This window comes from Sturnus vulgaris, chromosome 12 (assembly GCF_052056855.1).
Source record: "Sturnus vulgaris isolate bStuVul1 chromosome 12, bStuVul1.hap1, whole genome shotgun sequence".
NCBI lineage: Eukaryota > Metazoa > Chordata > Aves > Passeriformes > Sturnidae > Sturnus > Sturnus vulgaris.
In genome coordinates, this window is record NC_142254.1 from 18,899,429 (window position 1) to 18,925,664 (window position 26,236).

The following is a 26,236-nucleotide window of genomic DNA, read 5'->3' on the forward strand; positions in this document are numbered from 1 at the left end:
AGAGCTTTCCCCAGGGCTGGCATAGCCCAAGCCTGGGAGCTGGCAGGGATTTTTGCTTCACTGGGAGAGAAGCAACATTCTTGAACTTACAGAAATTACCCCGTTTTACTAGGGGATAAATCTAATCAGATTGTATCCAAATGGCCTATCTGTAAATTTTACCCACAGATGTATCTCATTTTCTTAATACCTAAGCTGCTTAGAAGCTTTAGTGTATTTATTTTCCTTTCACCCCTGCACTGGGGAGAGACACTGTCCCTGTTTTACAGCTGGGCAAGTTACTCAAGGGGAGATTTTAGGGCAGGAATTCACAATAGAATGGAATTCAGCATGGCTGCAAAACCCACCTGCCACTCTGGCTAAACACTGGGGCGAGGAGCTCTGTGGTGAATGCCAGGAGTACCTGTGCTAATTCATGGAAAACAGGGTTAAGTGCACCCACTCGCTCTCCCTGCAGGGTAGAAATGGGCTCAGGGAATCAGGCAGGGGAGGCTGGAGCAATCCCAGGAGCTGATCCATGTCCCTGAAGCTGGAGCCTGCTCCTGCCTGCTCCATGGGAAGGGCTCACCCACCAACAACACGGAATTATGCCATGGCAGCTGGACACAAGGTGGAGGGAACTAAAGAGAAACTAAAATCTCTCCGTTTTCCATTCTCAACCCTTTCTTTTCCCTGGAGCTATGTAAGAAGCAACCACCAGCCCAGACCAAGTTATCAACCCTCCTGTCCCCTCCTGTCTCCCAATCAATCACTCCAGCTCAGTGAATTCCCTGCTTTTTTTATTTTACTCAGAGACTTGAAGAGAACCTTTGAGGGGAGCAAGGACACAATGATAAATCAGAGCAGCAACACGTGCACGAGCGTGGCACGGCGGCAGAGATCATTCCTGTCCCAAGTCATAATTAACTCCCTGAAGGACAGAAACCTGACAGGAAATCCAAAATCTCTTTGCAATCCACTAAATATTACAGGAATGAATGGCTGGCACGGGGGAAGGAATGTTGGCTGGAAGTGAAGCCTTTTGGTTTGAGCTTTTCCTGGGCTGTGTTTGTTTAGCACACAGCTCGGAGGCACTTGCTGGTTCATATCTGGGGATGGAAGCTCCATGGATAGCGTTGAGCTGGGAGATGGAAGGGTGGCAGCTCAATCTGCTGATACCTGGAGTTAATTCTGCACCTGCACAGGGCCTGGGGTGGTGTTTGAAACATCTGAAGGGTTTAACTGTGGGTTGATGTGGAACAGTTCAACACGGGGCTGCCCCGTGGGTCTTTGTACTCAGACCGTGACGTCTGAGGTGTGAGTCCTTCTGGCTTTTTCTTTTTCCCTGAGTGAAATGGAAGTAAAAATATTAAAAAAAAAATCTGAACCTTTCACCTGTCAAACCAAAAAAAACTCCTCTGCGTATTGGATCCAGTTTCCCTCAAGGATAGAGTGAGAGAAAGAAAAGACATCTGATGTCATGTAACCACTACCAGATGATGTTCATGAGGGTCACAGTGAGGGTCCCATATGAAATAAATAGAATATAAATTATGAGTGTCAGTGAAACGATGCTGCTTCACAACAGCTGCTCGTTGGCCTCTTTCCTCAAGAGCTCTGGCTTTGCCAAGCTTGGAATTGAAGCCTTGGGGTGACAGTTCCCATGCTCAGATGTGTTGGAGAGCATCACTCTGAGGCAGCTCACCTCTGCTGCTCCTTGGCCAGGCTGGACCAGGCGCCCTGTGACCCTTCCCATTCCAGAGCAGCAGAGCTGAAAGAGCAGAGGGCTGGGTTTTACGAGGCATTCCCGGGTGTTGGAAGTGCAGGTGATGAGTTTCCAATCAGATAAGGTGATGGCAATTCCAGATGACCCTGCCATCAGTCCCAGGAATCGCCAGGCGGGGAACGCCGGGGTTGGGTTTCACTCAGAGCCTGGACACATTTATAACGTTTCACTAAATGAATAGGGAGTACTGTGACCCAGCTGGGAAATTTATGGCCTTGGTTGTGGCTCTGACAGGACTTTGGAGTGAGATATCATGGGCGTCGGGGGTGGAGGCTCATCCCAGCCTGAAGTTGGGGTGGGGGTAGGGGTGTGAAGCAGAGATAAAGCAGCTGTTGAAAAGCTTAAGCTCTGTGTCTCTGGCTAAAAGCAGCTTGAGAACATGCTCACCGAGGTGTCAACCCTCTACCAAGCGCCCAGGAAGTGAAAAATATCCCAAATGAAGGACAAATCAATTCCCACGTTGGGGGGTCCAGGCGCTCGGTCATAAAATGTACAGATTCTGAGGAGGAGGAAGAGGAGGAAGAGTTCCATGGGAGGAGGACAGGTCATTCCTGACATTGTGCAGCTCCAGAGAGTTGGAGTTGTGCTACACAGGGACCTTTCACTCCATCTGTGGTCACTCAACTCATTTTCTCTCAGCACTGGACCGGGGGATTTATAGCACATTTTGGATTTTCAACAGCATCCATTACACTCAGCCTAAACTGAGCTCCTCCAGAAGTGGAAGTTAATCTTTGCCTAAGCTACGTACAATGATCTGCTGTGACCTTCCTGACTGATGCTTACAAAAGCCTTCCTTAGAAGCTGCGGGTGAAAAGCAGGGTTTAAAGATTTACTGGGACATTTACAAGTGTGATAACATTTTTCAGCCTGTTTGGTTTTACGATAAATCATTTTTTATTGCCCCAGAAAACCTGGAAGATGGTGACCAGAAGTCGAATATTTTTGGCTTTGTCATTGGAAAATCAGACCCAAAGTGTTTCAGCTATGAATGGAAGGAAATTTAAAGCACAGAACAATCTGAGGTAACCAGGCAAAACACTTGCTCTGGCTGTCCAAAAACAACCAGAAAAATGCCTAGAAATAAACAAAAGATGTATTTTGTAGGCCTCTGAGAAGGTCTTTATTTTTTCCCCCTTTTGATATTGAAGAATTTTTTTGAATTTTTTCCAAAGAAAGTAGTGAGGTTGAAAAATGGCAGTGGTGGGGGCACTAAAAATATGAATGTTTGGAGCAAAGCCAAGTGGTCATGACTTGTTTTATTTGAAAAATGTCAACCAGCTGTACCTATGAAACTGGAAACCAGGTAAAAAGTGCCCCAATCTTGGCTTTTTTCCTTTTTTTTTGACTGAAAGTCAACCAAGGTTCATCAGAGTGGTTTGTGACCTTCCAACTGAGTGTCCTAGGCTTGCTGGAAACTGGATTGTTGGAAATAATGTGGACTCAGCTGAAGTTTCACTTTCATTTTTGACACAAACCCAAGTTTTGTAGTGTTTGTACCAAAAGTAAACTGAGATTTACACCAAATCTTTTCATACTCATTGATACCAACAAATGGAGCTGCACAGCAATGAATTTGGGATTTTATGAAATAATCAGTGTTGGCATTGGCATGATTGGAAATTGGAGCTTGCCCTGAATATCCACCAGCAAATCCCCCTGACTCCAGAAGTGATGTTTGTAAATAAGTAGTGTTTTAAAGCAATTATCTCATTTTTAATTCTTCTAAACCTCCCAAATGAGGAAGAACTGATCTATTTATATCTGTGAACAGTAATTCTTGAAAGCCAGCATGGCTTGAGTTTCTTCCAAGTTCAGATTAAGAAGAAATCAGAAAACTCCTTGAGTGTCACCTTCTGCTCCATGTTAACACCATCCCTAGTGGTTAAATCCTGATCCCTGAGCAGGGCTCATAAACCTAAAGCAATAGGAATTAGGTATAGGAATTATTTGGAAATAGGAATTAACAAAAAACCAGCTGAATAAGAAAATGAAAGCCATTTTCAGTCTCCATTCATCTGAAGCTGTGTGCAGGTCTTTTTTCAGTGCTCATAATCTCACAACTCTAATTTGAGTAGTGAGCTCCCAAACCTGTTTGGCTTCAGGACCACCCTTTGGAGAGTTCACCTGCAGCAGGAAAAAGTGTTTGGTGTTCTGGATATGGAGTGAACCAAAATCAAAGGCTCCAAGTCTGTTTTTTCAGGGCAATCTACACCTTTGCAGTAGCTTCCCTGGAATCTGAACCATCCCCTGCAGCACAGAGCTCTGAACCCCTGCCAGGAATGATAAACACATCCCATTTTTCTTTCCTTATCTGTTTGCATTTTGCTAATATCTCCTCTCAAGCCCTTCCACTCACTTCCAGTGGCTCTTATCAACAGCCAGCAAAGAAATCCTTCCTGGCCAATGTCTGGAACTTTCGTGTGGGAAATTTTCTCACCCGTGCACATAAGATGTGATTTACACGAGTTGTGATATGGGGATTCATTAGGGAAGTTTAATTAAGATCAATCACATAACAGGTAAAATATAGGGATGGAGGATGAGACAACCTCTCAAACCTCTGATTACATGAGTCACCAAAATATATTGCCCCAGAAATCATGGAAAACATTCCTTTGACTTGCTGAGGGGAGTTTAACATTGAAATCCTCATAGTAGTGTTTGTTGGAACACTGGTGTTCATTGCTAAACAGTTAAAGCAAAAATCAACAGGGAAAAACTAGCTTGCCATAGGTTATTAATTTAAAGTTCCAAATCAATTTATTTTTGGGGTTTTTTTATTACATTATATATAAAATGCCATAAAAGAAAAAAATGAATGTATTCTTTTGTATGTCTAAGCAAATTGGAAAGCTCTGGGGTAATCTATAGAAATACATTTAAATGAGTAAAGCTTTTTTACTTAATCATCTATATTTCATAATCTGTGTGGAGGAAGGGAATTTGCCATCAGTACTTCTTTATTCAGTGTTTAATTAAAGTGATGAATGCAGCACAGTTTGGAGCATGATAGGTTCCCAAGCTTAAGGCAAGCCATGAAGTAGATACATCACTAATAGTAAAATATATGGATTCATGTAGATTTTTAATGCTAGAGATGCCATGGTGTTCAGGTGGGAATTGGAGCCTTTTAAAATAGTGCACTCCAGATAGAAACCCAGCTCAATAATGTTTGCTACAAACGTGGGAGTTGCTGAGGGAGAAGCCAATATTGCATTCCTCAGGTCTAGGGCAGAAAAAGTGGAGGAGTTAAGATGAAGTGCAGATTTGCTCCTAATCAAATCCAGAAGACGTGCTGCAAACCTTATTCGGAGAGATCCGCTAAGTCTGCAGCATGAACATGACAGGCAGGCAAAATCGTGGATTTGATCATTTAAAAACCTGTGGATTCCTGGGGTTTTGGCTGCGTTAAAGGCTCTGAGAAAAGACACGCTGAAAATTGCTGAGGGGTGTTACCAAAGGCAGTTGCCAAAGGCTTAGTCTGTTCAGTAATCCAGGGAGCAGCTGGTTGAGCTAACTCCCAGTTAATTACCTCTCCATTTCTGCAATCACTCCGTGGTTTGTTTAGGGCAAGGTGGACTGGAGGGTTTGGTGCTCAAATCATTCAATTTATTCGTTTGCTGTAGAAAATAAAAGTGGGGAAATAAAGACCTCATTATTGTACATATTTTTTCGTTTAATTCGTTATGGGCATGGTACAAACTGGCTTTGTAATTTGGGTAATCACGCACAAATGTTGGGGTTTGCTGCAGCATTTTCAGATCAAATACTTGTTTGGCTGGAGCTGGCAGGCAGTGCTGGGGCAAACCCAGCTCGCTGAGGGTGTAGAGGTGATTGACTAAATGCCCTCATAAATCTTCCAGAACCAGATCCTCATGTCTTTTCATGCCCTTCAATGCCCAGGATATAAAAAGCACTTTTATGGGTGGAGTGTGGGGATCTGAAGAGGAGAATGAAGGCATGGAACATCTTCCTGCTGTTTAATGGGATCATTGGAGAGCCCTTCCTACAATTAAGGACCTCAAGTCCTTTGTGCCATCTGCTTGGTTTAAATACTCTAGTGTAGGTAAACATCACAGTCAATCCTAACTTTCACTGTTCAATTTAATTCTGTAGATTATCCTAAATAATTGTGCTTTTCCTTTTTCATTTCTTATACAATTCCAAGTTACAATCTCCTACAATGCCAGCCTTTTTTAAACTCTGCAGCAAATCTAAAATCAGCATTTAAAGAAACGTTTCAGTTGTAAAGTCAAGCTCTGAGAAGATTAAGAAGTGCTTGGATCCAGAACACCTAAGCAACTTTAAATTGTCCCCATTTTATAAAGCCTTTAGACATCTGATTGCTCCAAGTTCATGCCCCTTCCAACTACTGTGAAAAAAGAGGTGAGACCTGCAAAAACGACTCCATTTTGAGGCACAGCCTGGAATCATTCCCACTGTACTTTCCATCCAAGGCTTTGAATGAAGTAAGGAGTTGTATGGAAAAAAACCCAGCGTGATCAACATTTTCTTGTGTGGAACCACAGCAGCTCCAGCAACCGGGGGGAGAGCAGATGGAAGAGAGTTTTCCCCTCAACTTTGACAACTTATTGTGTGAATTAGCTCACCCTTCTTCAGAAAAGATCTTGAAAGGTTGATGATAATCTATTTTGACTTGGTGATGAGGAGTTGTGATGGAAGACTGCAGGGTCACTTGAAAATCTGATATTCCACTAGGAATGTTTTCTAGTCTACACCGAGACTCAGAGACCAAATTTAATATTTGTTCAGAGATTCAGACCCCCTTGTCCAAATCTTCAGATGCTCCTCCAGCCCCCGATTTTTCATCCTTCATTTTAGTTCAAAGTTTAAAACAAATCAGAAAACAGACCCCACCCCCCCCACCCCCCCCCCAAAAAAAAACCACTTTGCTTTTTCTGGGAGGTTGTAAACGATCTTTATTTTTCACTGTGATGGTGGGGAGGTCTTCAGGAGCATTTCCAGTGCTGGATTTGACATCTGTTTTCTGAGGGACTGACTGGAATAGTCTGCCCAAGGAATGATCCAGCTGGCTGAGTATTCCTAGGTGCTGGATTATAAAGCAACAGGCAGGAAAGACATATTTGTGGGTATGGCCGAAAATGCCATTTAATGTGAAGTATTCCAATGCCACTTTGTTTAGGAAACCAAGCAGCTTGTTGTAAGTAAGATGACTATTTTACATTTTTTCTGTATTCTCCACAATTCTCCTCCCCAACTCCCCAAAGAGAGCAAAAATACGTAAAACACAGTGAGATAATTTTCATGTTGCATCAAGTTGTAATCCCTGATAATTCCAGGCTAGTGCTCTGGAAGAAATGACCAAACTTGATTCACTTTCTTGTTGTGAAATTTTTTAAAAGTGGCTTTCCAGCCGACTTTCCTACTGCTGTACTCGCTTTGCCTGAAATGGTTTTGGCTTTCACAGCCTGGGTAGGCTCAACATGGCCACGAGGGATTTGGAAGACCTCACAGGGAAGACCTCCTACAATCTGTGGTGGATGCTGTCCCTTCAGTTAGAAAATTTAGCTCCAAGGAGGAGCCTCAGCATCCCAGGAGAGGATGTGCTCTTGGAAGGATCTTCTTTCCTTGAGCACTCTCAAAACCTTGACCACCCTTTGCCCAACGGCTTCATGGCAGAATTCTGTTCACTCCAAAATCCTCTCCACATCTCAGGTTGTTCCCGTCCAGAGTAGGGGCAGTTTTTTTCCAAAGTTGGAGGCTCTTTATCAAGAAAGCCCTACTCATTTCTCTTTATTCAGAATTTTTTTGTTAAAGTGCATTGCTGAAGCCATCTAGAGTTTTAAATGTCAGAACTCCAAGTGGAGCACAGCTCTGGTGTTACTACATTGTTCCAGTGAAAAACCCAACCTGTGAAGTGGGTTGATCAGCTTCCAGTTGATTAAAGATGTTCTCCAGAAGAACGGTCTAATTCAGAGTTGACAAAGGCAACTGTGGAAACTATGTCTGCTTCCAATAAAACTCCCTGCCTCCTTGCCAGGCACAGAGGGAAAAACCTGCCTTCAAACTCCTGGCCATGAACTCGCTTCATGTTTTAGCAGTGCCGCTCCTTGGTCCTGCAAAATCGTTAAGAAACGACCAGAGCATCCCCTGCATCCAACACCGAGGTGTTCCTTGATAGATTTGCTTGGTTTTCCCCCATCCCAGCAGCAGCACACTGGTCTGAGCTGGGCTGCAGGCTGCCTCTCTTCTTCATGCCAGCCCAGCAAGGTCCCAAGCACAAACTGGGAAGTGATTTAGCCAGAGGTCAATTCTTCCCTCCGTAGCCACACCTGATTGCACAAGGTGCAATCCCAGCACTCCCAAGGTGTTGTCCCAACTTTGGAGAAATGCTTTGGGTGAAGGTGACACGTTGGGGTTGGTTTCTGCTCTCTGTGACAGTGCTGAAGGTGCTGATTTTCCTGCAGTGCAGAGCATCATGCTGGATTCATTTCTGGCGTGTTCCGTGCCCGTGTCTGGGATTCATTGGCTGCACTGCAACGCGATTTTTGGAATCCCGCTCCAGCAGTGACTCTCTGACATGCGGTTCAAACCCTCAGCTCGTCCCAGACCATGCTTTTATTACAGTGAGGAGATGTGAGTATAGCTTCAGACTGCTGCACATTTCCAAGGGCCTCGTCCCAACGAGTATCACTTTCCAATTTCATTCCCCTCAAGAAACTCTGTCAACAGCTTCTCCCAATTCCATTAATCTTGTGTTTTACCATCTCAAAGCCTCCCATTCTCTCAACCCCCTTAAAGATGTGACCAGTGTTTCTCCTTGAGTGCTGACAATTACTTTCTCATTCTTGTGTGGAGCTGCTCTCCCTGCTAAGAACCACATGCAGTTTTCAATAATACCTATTCATCAGTAATGTATGGAGTGAGCCAGGTCTGGATTTCCACACTGAGGTACTGATGTGTTTTACATACCTTTCCTTACTCAAAAGGGATTTTCTGTCTCTGAACTCTAAATATGAGAAGCATTTTTCAAATTCTTTGACAGAATGCTTTTAACATATCAGCAGGGTTAATAAATCATCCCCATTTGTTCTGTTCACTTTTATTCATAGTGAAGTATTGATCAGGAACAAGCAGGGACTGTGAGGACAGTTCTCAAATCAAAGTGATATATGGTGCTACCAGGACACTGATACAAATGGTTTGGTTTGGAGCTGTGCTCCTTTTGCCCCAAGGATTTTCCCCCAGCAGCAAGAAAATCCAGAAAGAAATCATTCAACCACCCCAGACCACCAACCTGTCAGAACTCTCTGAATTGATTTCAGATTTTTCTTCACCCCTTTTTCACCACAGTATAACACAAACATTTTATCTCTCCAAAATGAAAGCTACTGATGGGGTCCAAGTGACTGATTGAAATCAGGGATGGGGTGGTATAGACTACAATCATATTTCATTTTATTTCATATAATGAAATATTATGTCCATGACTCAAATCTGGAATATCCTGGGGGGTTCCCTTCATTGATTTTATTTTCTCTGGGGCTACCTCTGTGCATTTGCCTTCTTTGGAGATACTTTATGCTGTGCAACAATTTGATCAGTTAAAACCAAGGGACAATTAGAAAGGTGAAAGTTAATTTATCCTAATTAGAAACATAGACTTTTTAAATTTGGACAAGACCCTCTAAGATCATCAAGTACTTCAATTCTGATAAAACACAAGGCAGGTATATTATCCAACAAATATTCATGGAAAAACACCAGACATTCCTTATGGAGAAAGTCTCAATACTTCAAGTCCTTTCGTGAAGATGGGATGGAAACATTGGAGATCCATGATGGGAAGAGACAAAATATTGTTCTGAGAGGAGGAATTCAGTCTTAATGTCAGAAACTCAGAGACATCTTGGGTTGTGAATAATCTTCTTAGATGCTGTAATACATCTCTCACTTAGGGCTTTCAGGACAGCCAGTGGCATAGGGGATTATCCTGAATTAGCAAACAAATTGCCTGGATGATCTAATCAATTTTCCATTTTGACTTTCCATGACTCTGTAGTTCTGTGAATGTTTTCATCTGTTGGCCTTCATATGAAAACACTTCTCAACACATCATTGGTCTTTTTCATTGCTTTTTTTTTTTTTTGGTCTGGTCCTCAGAATTCCTGTTTAAAATTTTGGTGGCACTTTGTGCTTTTTTGTCAGCCTTGGCAAGGAGGCAGGGACGGTGCATGTGATCCACTGAGGAGAACAGAATGTCAAAAAGCAGTGGTGGCACGACAAGAACCGGCAAAGTTGGGAATTGGGTGTCTATTTTTAGTGGCCAAAGATTGCTCCGAGGTTAAAGGAACATACAATTCTGGGGGAAGGTGGAGGAAATATTTGCCTTCCCTGGAGGGAATCCAAGAGGATTGCAGAGTAAGAGGTCAGAGGAGCAAGGGGAAGGGAGGGCTATCTGTGACACAGCTGTTTTGGGAAACAAAAAGGGGGAAAAAAAGAGGAGTTGGATGGTAATTCCTGGTGAAGCATTTTTCAGAGTGGTGCAGTCAATGAAGCACAGTCATATTTAAGGCATCAGACCACCTACATCTTAACAGATCCACAAATGGACGCTAATGATGCCATTTATGTATAAAAAGAACTTTAAATTCAGCTGGAAAAATAGAATGGATACTGAAACACTGGCTCGCTTGTTCCAGCCAACTTTCTGAAGCAGGATCTGAAACATTTGCTGGAGAAAAGAGCAAAAAGGACAGAACCCTTTAGGGAAGATTTATCTCTGGCAGTTCTTCCCTTCAGGAGGTTCTGACCAACACTGGAAGACCTCAGGTTGTAGCAGTGACAAATTCTTGTGCACAAAAAGGGAAAGATCAATTTATTTATCATTTTGGCAGAAAAATGAACGCTTGGGCCATGTAGGACCCTTTTGGAGATGAAAATTCTATAGCACCAAGATCTTACCCAAATTAACAATGCTTAAAACGGAAAAAATAGTGGGATTTTTAATTAATTACATAAACCTCGCATGATTTTTTTTCCTCATGTTTATTTAGTAAATTGAAAGTCAAGCAATTTTTTTTCTGTAGAATTATACTATTGACTAACTTTTTCAAAAGGACAGGGAGAAACTCAGAATTTGCAGCAGGAAAATGCACAGCAGCTGCCTCATTTAACCACTTTTTTTTTGCCCTGAAGAACTTCAAGCTTTCTCCAAGGAAATGTGGGGTGAATCATTAAGATCCATCTAAAACCAGACCAGTGTGTGTATTGCAGGGTGTGCACAAGTTAAACTGCCTTTTAGGCAGGTTAAGAACATGCTCAGGATTATTTCCTTTCACCTGTCAATCCACAGTTACCCACAGGAGCTTTGGATGTCCATCCAAGCCTTTCAAAGGTTGTTCTCTGTGTTTGAGGATTGACCAGAAAGCCAATATTGTTATTTTTGGGCTATTTTTGATGTCTGCATACAGACAGCTCTCTAGAGTTGCCATAAATATCCTGTTTGCTTTCTTTGTTTCTCTTTCATTTGGATCCCTTGGTATCAACCAGACTATTCTTCCTGAAATGTTTTACTACGTCCCTGCTGCTCCCTTTGGAAGAGAAAATCAGGGAAACGCATTTGCAGGGGGAAAGGGATATTTATCCAGCAGTGAGTAACTTTTAAAAATAGTTAAATCAATTTAGAACAAACTTTCAACAGAGAACGCTCACCTTTGGACAGAGATCAAGAATGGAAACTCTCAGACCAGAAGGAATTCGCAGGATGTAATGAGGAATAAAAAAATGTGAGTGGGTCTGGAGGGTGCCAGGACCAAAATAAGGCCAGGTCACCCCGGCTGCCAGGCAAAAAGCTGCTTTTTCTCCCTCTCACACAGCTCACAAATGTCTAACATTTCGCTGAGAGTGTGAAGTACAAATCCAAGTGCCCACAAGGATTAATTTACGTGCCCGAGTGGAGAGCTGGCCCTAAAGAGCACAGCTCAACCCAGCTCTATCCCACGTGTGCACAAATCCACAGGCAGCCATTCCAGAGCCTACAGAGCATTTTCTCCTGGTGAAAGGCACGTGTGATGCTGGGCTCATTAAGATGAGATGTGAAACTGGATCCTCCTTTCTTCCTGCTCGGCTCTGCCTTTCTGCTGAGTGTCACAAAAGCAGACTGCATTTGTTCACCCTCTGCCCACAGCGCTGGAGCTGAAGTTTATCTCCATCTTTCCCTTCTTTTTTTTTTTTTTTTTTTTTTTTACTTTTTCAGATTCTTGGCTCCCCCATTCAGAAGCTCCTGGAAGAGGGAAATTCTCCTAGTGCAGCAAAGCACTTATGTACTGGAGCAGAAGGCTGTTTCATTTCTTAAATAAAGCAGATGTTGCATTTTTGACATTTTCCTGTGCCCATTCTCCAGGCTGGCATGTGCAGACTCCAGGAACTCCTGACTGCTGTGTTCACATCTGGGCTGAGAGCCTGCCCTCACCAGGAGGGCTTTGCCTGAGCCTCCCCAACAAGCTGGGGAAAAATCCTTCCAGCAGCTCCTCTCACCTCGTAAAAGCCCAAGTGTGAATTGCCAGAGCATGTGGGAGACCCTGCAGGTCCTGGGGACACTGAATCTCATCTCTTCTCCCACCAAAACTGCCCTGAGCCCTCAGCAAATTCTGCATTTTGGCAGCAGCACCATTCCCTCCTCGGGTGCTCCTGTCCCTCTGTGTGTCACTGGGAATTTGCAGGAGGACCAGCCCCAGTTTCTGTTCTTATCCATCATTTTTGCTGGGCACTCATCCCCCCTGATCACCCAGCACATGGATTTTAGGGCCATCCTCAGCACAAGGGGAAGACTCAGGGACCTGCAAGGCAGGTGGTGGTAACACCAATCCAGCCATTGTAGGCACTCTGGGCAACTGCTGCTAAAAATTGGGCAACTGAAACCTGGAGGGGGACTTTAGACAAGAGCATGTACAGTTGTTGTTGATAACAGTTTCAAGATGTAAGAGAGTAGATCTTGATTAGATATCAGGAAGGAATTCTTCCATGTGAGGCCCTGGCACAGGTTCCCAGAGAAGCTGTGGCTGCCCCTGGATCCCTGGAATGTCCAAGGCCAGGCTGGACGGGGCTTGGAGCAGCCTGGGACAGTGGAAGGTGTGTCTGACCATGGCAGGGGATGAGATGATTTTTAAGGTCCTTTCCAACCCAAACCATTCCATGATTCCAAGACTGTAGTGGGAGCAAGGCTTCAGCAATGTCACCACGGTGCAAGGCTGTGGTGAGCCAGGGGGATGTGACCAGCACCAGGAAAAGAGGGAAATGAAAATGTTCACCCCAATTTTATCTGATGGATGTTCATGTAACCCAGGGCACGACTTTGGCTAAAAGTGGTCTAAACTCACTAACACTGGGAATTGGTCATTACTCTTGGGAATAATAATATTTTCAGAGAGATTGTCTTGACAATAAACTTTATCTCCCTGGAATGACCCTATCCCAGGGTCATTAGATGTCCTTTATTATTTTTTTTAAGTAATTTAGGTCAGTATTTTTTTAAGGCCCTGCAATGACACCTTAGGTTCACCGACACAACAAACCACACTTTTCTGTCTCAATTTTTGTGCCCAGAGAAGCTGTGGCTGCCCCTCGATCCCTGGAAGTGTCCAAGGCCAGGCTGGACAGGGCTTGGAGCAGCCTGGGACAGTGGAAGGTGTCCCTGCCATGGCAGGAACATGGTGATCTTTAAGGTGCCACCCAAACCATTCCAGGATCCAGGACTTTATGATCTCAGGAATTGTCACAGCACAGGAACACAGAGCAGGGAAAGAAAGGCAGGGCAGAGTCATGGCCATGTCAGATGTTTGTGCTCCTCAAGGATAGACAGCACCTGCCTCCCTGGAGGAAAATCCAAAGGAATTGTAGATGCCTTTGTAGCCTTGTCTGCCTTATTAGGTTAAAGGACTCCTGGTTTGGCCTTTGCCCGAGGGTTTCCAGTTGCCCTTGCCCAGCAGGAGCTGAGGTATGCTGAATTAAGATGATGTATTCTGTGGACAGGTGCAAAATGGAATCATTTCTTCAGCCAGGAGGGGAAAAAAAAAAAGGTGATTATAAAGTTTATCCTATGCTACAGAAAACTACAGCACTGTATATCAGGGCCTTACATATTTATTATTATATACACACACCTTGTAAGTTCAGTGTCAGCTCTTGGCTGTGGGTGGTAGGAGATGCTGGTGCTCCTTAGGGGTGAGGACTTCTGTTGTTTGGAATATTTTAACTTTTCTGAAGAGTCTGTGGCTCTTGGGAAGGACCTTGCTGCTGCAGGGAGCTTGGATGCCCAGACAGGAACATTTCTGGCAGCTAAGTTCCCTGGAAGGCTTGGTCCTGCTCAGTGACACATGTCCCCATGTCACTGACCCTACAACCCACCTTGCAGCAGAGGAGTTTGCTCACTGCAGTCCCCACAAGGAAGCCTGACAGAGGCTCATTATCCTCTCTCCATGGCATTTACCAGGGAAATCTCCCACTCTGGATATTTTACCCCTCCAGTGCCACCCTCCCTGACAAAGGACAGGCACCCACCAGCCGAAAAGCAAAGCTTTTGAGTTGTCAGCATGGCTGTGGTGGCTCACAGGGAAATCTGGGCAGAGTGTGGTGTGTTTACACATTGTCCCTGAGTGACAATCCCTCTCTGTGTCCCCCCAAAGCCATTAACGCTCTTGAGGAGTCAGCAGATGAACTGGAGTGGTTAAACTCATTAACACCAGGTTAACTCCCATTGTGAAGCTCCTGGCTCCACATCAGAGGGCAATAAAACACCAAGAGCAACATGATGGCTGTTATGATCAGGAAATTTGGGACATGTGTCATTAGAGGGAACAAACAGGGCAGCAGAGGTGTCTGGCAACAGCTCTGCTGAGTGTTCATTGCCATTCACTCCCCCTCCATGTTCCTCTAATGCCCTTTATCAGCTTCCTCCGCTGTTGGGTGCAAACAAAGTCTGGCCCTTACCTGAGGGTCAGAGAGATGAGAGACAGTGTTAGACAGGATATTCCCAGCATTTTCAATGCTTCCTTTTTGGTGGGTTATGAATGTCTGAGTGACACGGCCAAGCGAAAGTGCTGCGGGTTCCCGCGGGACCCGTGTGGCTGTAAAGCTCACAAACATAATAATAACAAAGCCATAAATTCTGACCTGTGGTACAGTCCGAGCCGAATAACAGCTCCCCAGCTGTGGAATATGTGCCCTTGTTGTGTGAAAGTGGCAGACCCAGGGGTAAAGTTCACCTCGTATTTGTCAGGTTGTGTAGAGCCAGGCCCATTTAATGAGCGAAATGCAGCCAAAAGCCCCAGCAGCAGGACAGATGCCCAACCGTGTTTTGAGCCTGTTATGATCTACTGAATATTTTGTGAGTAGGGAAAGCTTAAAAAAATACATGATGAGGGACAGATAACAGAGGCAGGGTGAAAAGTGGTGGTGATCCCATCAGAATGGATGGGTTTATCCCCACACAACATCCAGGATTTTTGTATCTCCAGAGCTTTACCCAGTGCCTCAGTGCCATGAGGACTGGATGCAGCCCAGGAGCAGGGATGAAATAACCCGTGGCTCTTTCTTCTTTCTGCAGTGATTTCTCCCCAGCCAAAACTCTGCAGCCCCAAATCCTTGAAAGACATAAGGAAAGCTCCAAAGCTTACAGAAAAATGGGGAAGTTCACTGAGTGAATATCAGGGAAGACTGATAGAGCCATGAGCTAATTCAGATCCTTCCCAGCAGAGTAGAAAGAGTTGGACACATGGAAACCCCCCAAGTACCCCATGCCTGCCTTTGGGAGGTGCTGGGATGGGCTGGCAGCAGGGAGATGCTCATAGGAGGAGTCGGAGAGAAAGCTTGGCTGGGTCTGCCATCATCAGGAGGGGATTTTGCAGGGAAAAGGGACTTGAGAGACGACTTCTTCATCCCCCATCACCCCTGCCAGACTGGGATCGTGTCCACCTCCAGCCTCAGTGACAAGCGGGAGCGGGCTGCGCGCCATCCGGAGAAGGAAGGACGAGATGATTTGTTTTTGTGTGTGTTTTTCTTTCCATGTCTGCTCCTTGGAAGGAAACATGTCTGCTTTTAGAGAACAATGCTGCCCAGGGCCGTGGGAGTGAGTGGCTGGGCTGTGCGAATCCCAACCCTCAGCCTGTTCCCAGGCCGGCCCTGCTCCAGCCCCTTCCAGAGGGTTCAATCCTAAATGAGGAGGGCTGGGGGCAGCTGGGAAGTGCAGCCCCTTCCTCCCTTCATGGGGATGCAGCACTTGCTGTCCCTGAGCTGTTGGCAGCAGGGATGCTCTGGGGTTTCTTAAACACGCCCTAAATCCTCAGTCTGCGCCCCATAACCTGAGCTGTCACCTTGAATTCTTCCTCTGCTTCTTACCCCAAGTGCTTTCCTTGGGCTTTTCTTAGAGCTGTCTCTTCTCCTCCATCCATATCCCAATGGACTGATGAGGACAATAAAATGGGGACAGGACAGCCACCAATCCAGTAGGACAATCCACCAATTCCATCTCCCTCCTCCTGAAGCAAGTGCAGTTCTGTCAGAGCTCCTCGTCTTGAGACAACAAAACTCCCTTCAAAGCTGTGAAATTCCTTCAAAGCTGTGAGTTCTGCTCATCATCCTTCTCTAAATTCTGCCTCAGAGGCCTCATGGGCTCCATGGGCTGTTGCAGTGGGGTTAAGCTCTACCAGCCTCCACTCAGCTCATGTTTTGTTCTGGTGTTCTCGACACACCCAATTTGGAGGTGAAATTTGGGCTGCAACCTGCTAACTCCACTTGAATGGGTGTTTGGGTTATCTCAGGGCTACAAAGCAGCATTTTAGGGATTCCCAGCCAGCTCTCTCAGCCTGACTAAAAGCATCAATTAGGGAATGGCTGTAATTTCCATCTGTGCCTGAGCAGCACAGGACTGGGAGCAGGAGGTGTTACAGAGGAGTCAAATACTGGGGATTTGGAGTTATTGGGGTGAAGGGGATTGACAAGAGGTGCAAAGATACCTTTGGGAGGGTTTAGGGCTCCCAAATCCCCAGACAAGTACTGAGTTTAGAAATGCATCCCAGCAGCAGGGATTAGCCAGGCATTTTCCTTATTTTACAGAATTTTTTGTCACCTCGTAGCTCCCCTGCCATTGCAGCCCTTTGAGCCCGGCCGTGCTTAGAATCAGGGAGGTTTTGGAGGGAGGTTTTCCTCTCTCCCAGCGAAATAAAACCCTTTTGGGATCCTTCCTGGTGATCCTTAAGGTCTGCAGATCACCTTTAAGAGAAATTCTTGCCCTGGCACTTGAGGGAATGCTCGAACAAGGCTCCTTAACACAGCCCCGTGTCCTCCCAGGCTTTTCTCCCGCCCAGTCCCGGCTATCCCAGCACTGAATGGGACCTTAGTTTTAAGGATAAACACATCCATCACAAAGCTGCTTGGCCCACATCCCCTCCATGAAACCCCTTTTGAGGAGACTCTGTGCCCAGAGCCCGCATCCCTGCCCCACTTTCCACTCCCCAACCTGTTTTTTCCAACTCTCCCCAAGCAAAATCCTGCATTTTCCAGGAGCGGGAAGAGGCGCAGGGAAACAAGGGCCACTTTAACCCCTATTTTAAAGCTGGAGTTCCCTCCTGGTTTGGTATATTTAGTTTGGGCACAGTTCTGAAACAAAAGGTACAAAGGAGCCAAGTTGTTGGGGCAGGGGGAGGGAAGAAAGTTGGTTTGATTTCGAGAGCCTTGGAAGATCATTAAATTTTCATAACAGGCAGGGAAAAAAAAAAAAAAGAAAGAAAGAAAAAAAAAAAGAAGGTTGTTTGCTTCTAAGGTCTCTGGTGTTTAAAGGACTCGAGACAAAACTGCCGAGCAGAATATTCCAGTTTATCCCGTGGAATAGGAAGGAATGGCCCCAGACGTAATTACAAGTAAGTAGAGCAGCGAGAGAGGGGGGAAAAAGCTCAGGAAATCTGATGTCTAAGGGGTTTTTGTGCCGGGGTTTAATCAGTTTGCCCGATTGTTTGTTTGTGGTGATTTTTCTGACCTCAGTAAAGCTGAATACTCTGGATACTCTGACAGCAGAACGGGCGGGATGGGGGGAATTTTGGAATTCTGGCTCCTGGAATTTGGGGGTAGAGGGAAGCAGAGCCAGGGAATGGGGGTGAAATGTGAAGCGTGGTCTGTGAGTTCACAAAGCTGGGCTCAGGGGATGGGGTTTCAGCAGTGGCCTCGCTGCTCACTGACTTTGGAGTTTTTATCTGCTGAACAAAAGCAACAGGAGAGAGATCTTTACAAAAGCAGGGAATTGATATCTCATTAATATTCCCACCTAGCAGGAAAAGAAGGGAATAATAACATTTAGTGGTTCTAAAGCAGCGGGGAGATGATGATGAATGTTAGGCTGTACATGAAAACTATACAAGGCTGTATAGATTTCTAAAAAAAAAAAATCTGTGCTATTTCTGTTCTAGGGCTTCACTCTTTAAAAATACATTAGGGCTGAAATGGAGTTTTAGAAGGGAATAACAACGTTGGCAAAATATTTCTTTGAAGCGCAGAACTCCTGATCTGAAAAACAAAATGGGTCGTAAATCACAGAACATATTAAGAGCCACAAGATAAACGGGAATCTAACATTATAAAATATTCATTTCAGGGCAAAATAACATTTAAAGCCAGTGTTTTATAGCGATACAAACACTAATAAAGGGATTATATTTCTGTCAAGCTTGTAGATATCAGCTCCATTCTAAAATCACAGTACAGTACATTAAAAAATCATTAATAGTAATTAGATATTTGTATAAACGACATCAGATTTATTCATGAAAAGGAGAAACTTTTAGCTCTACATTTATATTTTATTATTAACTTACTTTTAGTTGTCTGCAATTTGTAAAACATTGCTGTATTTAACGACATAATTCTTGCAGCAAAAATATATATTTATTCTTATTTTTAAAATTTTGTTTTACCAAAAAAACCCCAAACTCTAGAAAAAATAATCTTGCTCAAAATCTCCTGTAGTTAAAATGATTGTTAAATAACCTTCAAGCTGAACACAAAGAAAACATATTTAATTATTTGTTGAAATGCATAGCATTTTCTGCTTTTTTAATGAGTAGAGCTTAGTACCCTTCCTCTTTTTATACCTAATACACAAACACTGTACCCATAAGAGCAGCTTCATAATCAGAGGAGGCGTTTTTAAAGGAATATTGTTAAATTCAAAGTGAAATCTTATTATCTCTTGTGGGATTTGTGCTCCTAAAATCATTACCTACGATAAATTGTTCCTCTGATTTGATCCACAAGGAGGATTAATTACCCCATCAAGATACAATTTTCTCCTTCTTTTTCTATCTCCCGGGAAAAATCGGCTTCCCTGCTTTTCAGTTTTTACACGAGTGTACAAATAAAACACTGAGATTATTTCTGAGGATTGTCCATATGCAAACTCCCATCATTTTTTTTTAAGGAATTTCCCAGAGAGGAGCCTGATCCAAGCCGTGTTGGAGTTCCTGACTCATTCCTATCTGCTCTAAAGGCATTTGGAGCTGAGCACTGGACTCCTTACAAGCTGGAGGCTGAACTTTCATAAGAACATGAATTTTATCATCTTGCAAAATCAGGAATCGTGGAATAATTTAGCCTGTAGTTGGAGAGTGCAGTTGGGTCTGATAATGATATTTTCCTCCGTGTACTTTGGATTTATCAGTGGTTTGTGGCTAACACAGCCAGTGTCAGCTGATTTCTCAGCCTCGTGTTAATAACACTGTGCTTTGGCGTTGTATTTGTGTAGAAAAACAACAAATTTTGAACCTGACTCCGATTTTCTTCTTTTTTAAATACAGACAAAGATATTATTTATAAAAAAAAGCCCATTCCACAATTTGGTAGTTATTAGAATAGCCTGAAATCTCACCAGCTCTATTAGAAAATGGAGAAATCTCAGAGATTACAGGAATTCTGGAGTCGGTGAAGGTTCAAATCCTTTTTGCCTCCTTTTCTCTGCTTTATTCCATTCCGTGGGGTTCCTTCCATGTGCTGTCCCACAAAGCTTCCATTGGGAGCAGGGAGGAGGGTCTGGAAAGGGTCAGCTCAGTCTAAGCAGGGTCTGGGAACAAGGCTCATGTTGTCACTCCGGCTTTGCTCAACACTTCCAACCCAACCTGGCTCTCCATGTCCTGCCATCATGCAAATGAGGCTGTTCCTGCTGGGAACGTGGCATTCCCGGGAACATTCCCTCCTGGGAGCCAGGGCAGCAGCTCCTCCTGATTGAGGAGCTCTTGCTGATGCTGCTATTCTGGCTTTACAGGCATTCACAGCCTCCCTTCTCAGCCTTTCCCTCATTTCTGCGTGGAAAGGAGTGAAGTGGGAAGGTTCCCCAGCTAGAAGAGTTTGCAGGAATAATTGGACTCGTAAAAGGAACTTCCTTCAGGTCACTTTTCAGACAGGAAGCTTTAAAAATTGAATTCTTCTTTAAATGTCCTGTCCACCACCAAAAAAAAAGAAAAAAAAAAAAATCAGTGGGTGCAGTTATTTTCAGATAATGCCATTTCTGAGGCCAGAAATCTTCTGGGATTTTCCACTCTGGACAGATGGGGATGCAAGGGGATCTCCTCCCGTTGTGCCAGGGAAGCTGGCACTGCAGAATTCCTCTCCCTGATCCATGGCCCCAAAACTTTCCAAGTTATATGAAGCCCCCAGAAAAATTAAAGAATCAAGCTTGCCTGGGAGAAGTGGAAATCTGGATTCTACTTAATTTCTGTTCTTTCTGTGCAGGAGAAATTCACAGAGCCCAGTGCAAAGAGTGCAAAAGAGCCCAGAAGTGCCAGGGGCAAAACGTGATGGATGATTTCCAATACCAGACTTCCAGAAATCCTGGCTGGCTCAGAGGTGCAGTTTGCAACCTCTCTGCTCCACCACTTGTAAATAAAGGCCGTTTTATCTCTGGGGTTTCATGTTCAGAAGTATTTGTGGCCATAAAAAACACATCTGTCGGTGTCTCTGCTGAGGGCAGAGCAGCCAAGGGTTCAGCATGGCATGGAAATGATTCCAGCAGGCTTGGAGCCACAGCTGTGTCCTTTTTCTTCCCTTTGTCCAGTACACTTGATCCTGACCCAGGCTGCTGCTCTTTCTAGAGAGTGGCAACTCAGAAAATGCCAAATATCTGAATTTTTTTGGTCATTAAAAAAACTCTCCTCACAGGAGCAGAAAGATTTTTGTTGCAATATCTGCCCAAACCCTTAAACTCTCAGAAATTGCCCTCAGCACTGGTGTTGTTATCACAGCTCCAGCACCCCTGGAGAGAATGAAGCTCCTTATCCTGAGATCTGCCTCAGCACAGCTCTGTCAGGACAGGGATGGGGATGGAGCAGATAAATGAGCTTGGAATAGGTTGGAGAGCAGCTGTAAAACCAAAATTCAGCAGAGAGGCAGCTGCCCTTCCCTACTCTCAGTGAAGTCTCTTCCTGACAGTTTGCTGAAAGGATTTCCATTGTGTGGTACTTAGCACATCTGGGGATTTATTGCAAGCTGATGCTTTCTGTTTTCTATCTCAGTGACACCGACAGAAGATGAGGAAGAGCAATCCATGCCAGATCTCTGCTCCGAGCTGCATCCAAATGTGGTAAAACCCTGGAAAGCTCTGACGTAGGAGAGCCCTGCTTGTCCTGGTCTGATCCTGAATGACACTGACACCCACTGACTTCTCCCTGTAACAGATGCTGCTTAGGAAATATACGAGGATTTGGAGAAATTATAGGAAAAAAAATGTTTATTTCCAAAATACAGCCTTTAAATACAGGGCAATGGCATGTGTGGTAGGGATGGAACACAGCAGTGACCAAATTCCTCATATCCTGATTTTATTGCCCCATTGAATATAGAAAAAGGGGAAGACTAAAGCCTTCCCAGGCAGGAATAAAGCTCAAATCTCAGCTTCTTAGGCTCCATGGAGGATCAAGAAGGCATGGTGCATGGCAGAGAGAACTTCCCTGGTAATATCCAGGTGTCCCTGCCTTTTCCACCTAGCACTTACCTTGCAAAATGGCTGATGGCTGGGTTGTGTTAGAGCAGAAAATAGGGATTTTCCAGCTGAAAAACAGGCTGTGGCCATGGGGCATCTGCATCCCAATGCCTTTCCCTGCCCTTTACCTCAGCTGGCCCTTTGCAATAGGCTGCAGTGAGATCCTGTTCCCCATGGCAGGAACACAAAATAACTCCTGATGTGCCTCAAACTGTGAGCAGAGAGTATCTGATCCTGCCCAAACACAGAGCTGCTCACTTCAGAGGGGCAATATTTACACAGTAATCAACATCTAATTCCCTTTCCCAGCTCAAATATTCCCTTCTGTGCTCAGCCACGTTTTCTGCTCATCCAGAAAACCTGCACGAGGTGGGCTGGGTGAGCATGGGGATGTGAGCAGTGCTCCCAGGGAATGCCTGGATCCCAGGGATCATCCCAAGAGCTGCAAACCCTCAAACCCCACAATCAGGGGTTTTCTCCTGGCTCATTCCATTCACAACCACCAAGCTTGGGCAGGGCTACTGAAAATTGCTGTGCTTTCCACACTTTCTAAATTAAAGTTTTCTCCCACGTAAGTGAGCAAAGAAACACCTTTCTTGCCCCAAAGATTGGGAAATAGGAGCAAAGAAGAACCAAATTGCAGCCTCAAAGTACAATTCAGAACTCCCAGGAGGCACAAGATCTCCCTCTTTCCAGCCATCCCTTTGCTGACTTCAACAGCTCAGAATGACCAGCTGGGCAGAATGAAATTCCTTCCATTCTGAGATACTGCGATAAATATTTAATAAATAATAAAATTAAACCCGAATGTTGCTTGTATTTATTTTTTTTTTTTTTCCTTAGGTCAACATCTGTAGCTTCTCGTGCTGTTATTTGTGAAACAGCTTTATTAACCTATTACGAAAGCAGGCATTTGTTATGCAGCAAATTGAAGTTTCACAGTCAATGGATGTTTTGTGGCCTGGGAAAAAGTAAACATCAACTGGAAAAGTCACTTGTGCCTATTCTTGTTTTTGCCCAATAAGAATTAATATCAGATGTGTAAATGGTGGAATTCCTTGAAGGAAATGCATCTCCTTTGTTAAGGGACTGTTAGCTGGAAGCTCCAGAGCCTCAGATGATGTAATAGCCAGACGTCTGCAGACTTTTAGAACAATTGTCATTTATTTCCAGGAATAAGAGGAAATTTCTTTCTACTTCTCTTCCCACATCACTCATCCTAGCAGGGAGAGATGCTTTCCAAGGCATTTCAGCAGTCACTAATGGCATAGCTCTGTATGGGTCACTCCACTTGACAGATGGATTAGGATCCAGTGTCAAACTAAGGAAAAATGGAGGAGAAATCTTCACATGAGGATGAAGACAGACCGATGAGTCCACCCTGCTGATAATACTGAATTATTCAGGGAGTAAAGATGAAAGGTGACTGTGATGAGATGCCAAAAATCCATCTGGAAGTCCATGGCTGAGTGAGAAAACATCAGGTGAAATTCAGGACAGATAAATATCAAATGATGGACACGGGGGAGGAGGGTGCTGGAAATCATCTAAGGTAACCCTGACTCTTACACTCTAAACCAACTCTAATCATTGAGGAGAGATGGAGCTCTGAGGGTGATTATCCTGGGAAATAGTTTGGATTTGTGGCTCTCAGGAAGTGGATACTAGAAATTATTAAGAAATGAAGAAGAGATAGATAGATAGATAGATAGATAGATAGATAGATAGATAGATAGACAGATGATAGAAAATGTGTTATTTTATAAACTTTGGGCCATCTCCACCTGGAATACCTGAAACCTCTCAGCTCCTAAAGGAACTAGTCAAACTGAAACACACTTAGAGGATGGTGCCAAGGATAATCAAAGATTTAGTCCTCAGTGTGAGAACAATTAAATGGATTCTGTTTCTTCAGCCAGAAGAGAGATGATTGAGAGGATCTGATGACCTTCTCAGGAATTAGGAATGACAAGGGGAGAATAGCAAGCAGCTGTTGGCTGTTTCTGCCTCTAGCACAGAGCTCAGAAGCACGAAATGAAGCTGGTGGCTGGCAGCTCCAATGGAGCAGGGGCAATGCTCCACACCGTGCTTCGTCATCCCGTGGAGCTCCTTGCCACGGGATCCTGGGAGTGTTAAAAGTTTACTGGATGCATTCGTGAAAGAAAAACTCATCAGAGGTTTTTAAAATCCATCTGGGTTCTGTACTAAACAGAAAGGCTCCATGTCTGGTTCAGAAAGTGCCTGAGCCAGAAACCACTGTAAGTTGGGCAAGTACTTGGGGGAAGTATCACTGTAGGACTGACCTACGTTTGTACTCTTTGCTGGGCTCTCACTGCTGCTGCAGATAGGAGGTTATTTGGCATGGGCTTCCAGCCTGACCTGCTAAAGCTGTTCATATCTCCTCGTGAGCCCAGACTTCCAAGTGATAAGTAATTCCAGACAAATGCATTCCTTATGTTCTCTCTTAAATGTAATAATAATGTTAACTATTAAGTCAGGTGATGACAAGCCAACACAGAGCGGCCTCAGGTCTTGAGCTCCTCCCTTCCCAGTTCTTATTCCCTTTGCTCTGGGCTGAGGTGACCCAGGGCAGCCCACAGGTGCTGCAGGGGCAGGTCTACATGGGTGGACATCAAGTGCCTCTGCCAGTCTTGGCTCCAACAGCCTTTGCAGGGCCACCAAGAGTCAAATGGAGGTAGTTCATGCTCAGCAGGGCACTGATGGGGCTGATTTGGTGACCAGGCTCACTTTACTTTGCCTCTGAAAATCACAGGTCAAGGGGTTGTGCCCAGATTTCCTCTGACTACCAAACAGCTCTGGTGTGCTGATAGAGCCCTTGGAGCTCAGGGCATTTTAAGTAGGGAGGGAAGCTCAGTTCAAAACATTCCTTTTGGCTCTGAACTAACAGAGACCTCCATAAGAGATACTCACAATCTTGTGACCAGCTCCTCCAACTCTAATTGCCTGAGCAGGAAGATTAAAACAGCTACAATGGTTTCTGGGCAAACATCTCTGTGTTTTAGTGAAGCGTTTGATAGTCCCATAAAATCTGATTTGAAAGCTTGACTCAGTCTGGCCTGGATATGAGTACTTGTCTGTGGTCTCTGCATTGGCTGGAATACCACAAAGCAGGATAAAGTTTGACATGTCACGTTTGAGGAGATGAAGGAGGTGCTGGTTGGAGAGGAAAGTGGGTTAAGCCTGACTTTATCTAATTTCTTCATGGGTACATTGGAGGACACAGCAAACAAAATGTGCATTGGACTTGCAGATGGGGGAAACACTTGGGAGATGAATTACTGGCAAAGCTGCAATAACTCAGGATAAGTCACTTCCAGCAGAAAAAGTCATGAAGGAGTATGTGACCACCACTGAGGAGAACATTTGATCTCTGCTGGTTCTACGTGGCAGTGGAAAACTTGTCCTTTATGAGGCTCCAGAAGGAGAGATGGAGCTGAATCAACCACGGAGATAACAGCTTTCCAAACTGTCCTCATGGTGATCATCTTATTTCTTGAATGCTGCTGCACTCAGGGAACCTCAGCGAGGAATCAACATCCCACAGAGAGCTCTGGGAGAGAGGAGGGAAGGAAAAATTTGAAAAAAAAAAAAAAAGTTATAAAAGTAATGAAGAGCCAAAGGGGAATGGCTTACAAGAAAAATTAAAATACCTAAATATGGCTAAGTTGGCCAAATTATGACTAAGGGAGGATATGACAACTGTCTGCATGTATATAAAGGCTGTAAACCACTAGGAAAGGAAAGGCATTTTTTTGATTGGCATAAGAAGAAATTTCAGAGAAATCCCATTAAATTAAACAAAGGAAAACGTTGAATGAATGACGGGAATTGTTCCTAATGGTAAACTTGACCAGAATTTGCAAAATGTTTTATATAAATTGATCTGAAAAAAACATCAAGGAGATGTGAGAAAGCTGCTTGGATCCCAGTTGTTAAAGATATTGGCTTCTCGTGCTTCCTGCAGCAAAGCAAGGAACAAGAACAATCGAACTCAATGGAAAGGCTTTGGCTCTCTTTGTTTTCTGGTGCAGGAAACCAACGATTTTGTAAAACTCTGCCAATGGTCTCGTTGTTAAAAATGCAGTGAGTGCATCCAGAAAGCTCAGTCACAAAAGAACATGGGTTTCTGAGAGCTTAGGGCTGAGTCTTCCGTCTTTCCAGGTTTTCAAAATATTTCTCAGCAAACCCTGCCAGAACATCTCCCCCCTCCCCGATGTGCTGCAGCCTGCGGAGCACAAGGTGTGACAAAGGGGGGAAGGAGCATCATTTACATTCCCAGCACAAACACCAGCCCGTGTAGTACAAGCTGGTCCAGGTCCAGCTTCCTTGAAGTGGTTTTTGGCCAGAATTCCCAGCAAGGTGCCCAAATGTGGGCGAGAATCCCCGTGTTGTCTTTGTGGTACACCCAAACCACAGGTGGAGTCCGTAGGAGCTGGGGAATGTCC

General features: G+C 44.4%; 1 long non-coding RNA gene across 1 annotated transcript; it reads left to right on the forward strand.

Annotated features, from left to right (window-relative positions):
* The first annotated feature begins 17,576 nt into the window (after nt 1-17,576).
* Nucleotides 17,577-22,578, forward strand: LOC148222420 (uncharacterized). The gene is made up of 2 exons (XR_015806172.1): nt 17,577-17,667; nt 21,304-22,578. It is a non-coding gene; the product is annotated as an uncharacterized LOC148222420 (long non-coding RNA).
* Nucleotides 22,579-26,236: the final 3,658 nt, after the last annotated feature.